Here is a 3,986-nt window from a genome sequence, read left to right on the forward strand (position 1 = left end):
CTAAAGCTATTGCAATGAATTTTCATTTTTTAATGCATGCCTTAAACACACTATTTCCAAACCTCAGGTGCTTCATTTTGCAAGCTTCTTTAGTGGACCAAATGAGGCAATCAATGCTTAGAAAACAAAGCAAAGCAAAACAAAAACCTATTAGCACAACTTATACAAAACATGCTGGGAGCATCCCCTTTCTCTTACAGAAGCTGTGGCAGAAAAAAATGGAAGGGTGTTATCAAATAACTTTGAGTCTAATAAAAGTTTAATAACCTTAAGTTATTAACATAACCAAATATGTAGATAATGATCTCTAGATCAGAAGAAAGACAGAGATAAATTACAGTGGCATTTCAAAGGAGGGAGGGATGCTTCTCTCTGGGAAGGGTCATAAAAACTTCTTCCATCATCTACCCTGTGATCAGTTCTGAACGTGGGTAAGGCAGGAGGCCCATGCTGATCCTCTTATCCTTAACCAGGACACCTGGCATTGGATTCTTTGATATTTAGTGAATTTGATTAATCGATCAACTGTGATTATCAAAAATATTTTTGAATAATTTTTCATGTGCTATTGTTTTCTGTGTTACAATAACTATAGCTAATTTAAGATATATATATGCATACATATGTACAGCATAAATATGCTTGTGTATATATATACGCATATATATCATATATAATCTATTTATGTGATAATTTTGCAGTTTCTCAGAGTTTTTATTCTGAAAATTAGTTTTTCAAAAACTGATGTATCATCATAATGGAAGACAGAGATGTTAGGGATTATGGGGTATTTAACAACCTTTTTATTGACTCCAAAATATACAGTAGTATTTTCTTTCTTCATTTTTACTAAACCATTTACATAAACAATTTCCTAGATGTGCAGCACCATTTTCAAGAAGGCTTATCTTTTCAAAAAGCTTAAATAAAGCAACCCAGCTAGTGTTCTAACTACTTTCCCCAATTCCTAGTTATATCTGCCATGTGCAGGAACTGTTTAAATTAAAAAAAATAAGGGAGCCTACGCACTGTTAGAAAATGGTAAGAAATTGTTTCTTTGTGCTTGTCTCAGCAACAGGCACCATCAGCTGTGCAGGGGGAGTTTCTCCACTTTCTTCTGTGATCAGCCTGGCGCCATGGAGTCTGACACCGTCCATTTTTGCTTTTACGTGTACATAGATATACAGTGACTTCAGATTTATGTTCGAGCAGCCAGAAATGGATAGTTTCTTTTTCTTTCTTTGCCACAAGTATATAGACATTTTCATTTTCACTTTTTGCAGAATGCCTGGATGAGTATTTCGAAGGCCATAATATCGGATTGTTTTAATGGTGTTTTCTATTGAAAAAAAAAAAGAGAGAGAGAGAAAAGAAAAGAAAGATCAACCCCCACAACTTAAGGGCTTTATTAGACTGTACCATCTCTGATGAGCTAAGTGTACGATTGTTATTCATTTCTCTTTTAGAATTTTTTAAACCTATGATTTAAAAACAAAACAAAACAAAACCCAGAACTGGAGACTTCAAATATGTGCTGATTATACTTGATCTCAAGGTAACTGTCACAAGCAAAATTTTTGCATATCATTTGTTACTCTATTTAACCTTCAATAAGAAAATGTAAATAGGTACAAAAGAGAAAAGGGGAAAGTCCACGTAACACATGAGAGTCGACTTAGCTTTTGTTATTTAAAAACTCACAACCACGCTTTACCTTTTGGCTACTGCATGTAGAGGCTCAGTGAGGAAATTTCTAATGTTGTTCGATAAATCTTGAAAGTAAATAAACTTTAAATTTCACTTGCTTCGTAGTGACCTTGCAGGTATGCAGTAATGTCCCAATACCTAAACATTAAGAATGCATTTTCAAGTAATTGTGTCAAAATGTTTAAAAGCATCATATAGTGAGAATGTAGGTCTTCACGTAATACCTCTCTTTATGTAGAAAACATGAAGCCTGAGTGAAAGGCTCCACACCCAGAGCTTTGCCCACCACACTTTATAGCCTTGTTTCTGCCTCCCCTTCTATATGTTTAAATTCAATTTAGGAGCCACACAGTCTCCTACTCCTAGCCCATCACCACTGCCCCTAACGCCACTCCCAGGAGAAAGCAATTCTCCGTTCAGCTTCATCTGGAGCTCTCTATTTCTGAATATTTATTTCACACTGCTATTATCTGGTTTGCCAATTTTAGATATTAGCTGTGATTTCCTATTATGAAGTATCAGAATTTAACTCTTACTTAACCCAATCCAGTCACATCCTTTACCTTTTTCTAATATTGTTAAATAACAACTGTTTAAAAATCAATATGCATTGCTGATATCTTACCTCTACAGACATTGTTTACAACTGAGCCAAATATTGGACCATATTGGTTTTTCATTTTTGGGCAGCTAATAATGTTTCCTGCCTACCATCTCACTCCCAACGACCTGCATCCTTTGAGTGGGAACCCAAACTGGCATCAATGATTACACCTTGATGTTCTTATCACAATCATTGGACAGTCTGTGCCCTCAGCAAAGCCCACTCTTAACAATAGGCACAAAATCCCATAAATGTCACTACCCAGTAAAATGATTCACAGCTTTGAAATAAGGGTGAAAATGATTGCATGAACTTACGTATGATGCAAGAGCATTTTTACCATTCAACCTCTGTGGACATGTAAATTTGTCTAACAATTGATCAGGGCTGAGAAATTTTACAGACCTATAAAGTTAAAACTAAGTTGGAAGAAATTCATTAGAAAACTAACTAGATACAAAGATTTTTTATTTCCTTTCTCTCCTTACTAAATAATTCCATCCAGTATATAGTCGCACCAAAAATAAACGAATAAACCTCTCCTGACCCCACTTCAGCTTCTATTATTCCATTTCCCTGCTCTTTTTTTTTCAAAATGATTTCCAAAATAAGTTCATGCACTTGCTGTCCCCACATCCTTTTTCCATTCACTCTTGAAACTATTCAGATGAGCTTTGCCCATTTCCATGAAAATTTCTCCTAACAAGGTTACTAAATCCAGAGGTAATTTTTGTCTTCATAATACACGAGCTAATGAACTTGCCACAGTTGATCCCTTGCCCCTTATTAAAAACATTTTATTTGGTTTTAAAACTCCACAGGACTGGCATTCCTCGGACCTCGCTGGTGACCCCTTCCCCTCCCTTGCTGGTTTTCCTGGTCTCTTTACCTACAAAAGGCTGGAATAATGGGATCAGGCCCTGGACCAGCCCACTATCCTGCCCACACCTATGCCCTTGCTGAACTGAATTGCCTGCAAGGCTTAAATATTATCTCCTTGCCAATAAAACCGTATTTTGTATTCAGCCTGGACTTCTTTCTTGGATCCTAATTTGAATATTGGACCATCCACCCCACATGTCTACTTGGATGACTAATAGATATTTACCATAACTGTGCTTCAGATGAAACTCCTGATTTTATACCACCTCCATGGCCCCCACTCTGGTCCCAAAATGTCTTCTTGCAGGAAATTGTTCATATTTGTCAATGGGAACTTCATCCTCTTCCCCAAGCCAAAAAACCTGACTTCTCCCTTCACTCTTTTCTTTGTCCCATATCCAGGTTGCAAGTCATGGCAGGTTTACCCTCAGATATGTCCCCAGGTCCGGCTCCTTTCACCACAGTTTCATCCAAGGCACAAACAATTCTTCCCTCCAGGTCACACATAATCCTGCTCACCTGTCACATTCCTTCTGTCTTTGCTCTTACATTCCATTCTCAACAGGACAGCCAGCATGATCCTGTTGGCACATAAGTCTCTGCTCAAAGCCCTGCCAAGATTTCCCACCTCCACTATGGTCAAGGGCAGGCCCTACACTGCCCTGGGCTGACTGCCCTCTGTCTATCTGTAGCCCTTCTGAATGCCGTTCTGCCTCAGCTTCTGGCCCCCTTGCCATTCCTCCAAAATGCCAGCTGCAGCCCTTACCCATCTACCACCCAGCTGTTGCCCAGT

General features: G+C 38.1%; 1 long non-coding RNA gene across 1 annotated transcript; it reads right to left on the reverse strand.

Moving 5' to 3' along the window:
* Positions 1–224: 224 nt before the first annotated feature.
* LOC105710862 (uncharacterized) lies at positions 225–3,759 on the reverse strand. The gene is made up of 3 exons (XR_001105899.3): positions 3,420–3,759; positions 1,715–1,845; positions 225–1,339 (listed from the first exon to the last, which is right to left on the reverse strand). It is a non-coding gene; the product is annotated as an uncharacterized LOC105710862 (long non-coding RNA).
* Positions 3,760–3,986: the final 227 nt, after the last annotated feature.

This window comes from Aotus nancymaae, unplaced genomic scaffold (genome assembly GCF_030222135.1).
Source record: "Aotus nancymaae isolate 86718 unplaced genomic scaffold, 86718_ANA_hifiasm-v0.15.2.pri h1tg000083l, whole genome shotgun sequence".
Taxonomy (NCBI): domain Eukaryota; kingdom Metazoa; phylum Chordata; class Mammalia; order Primates; family Aotidae; genus Aotus; species Aotus nancymaae.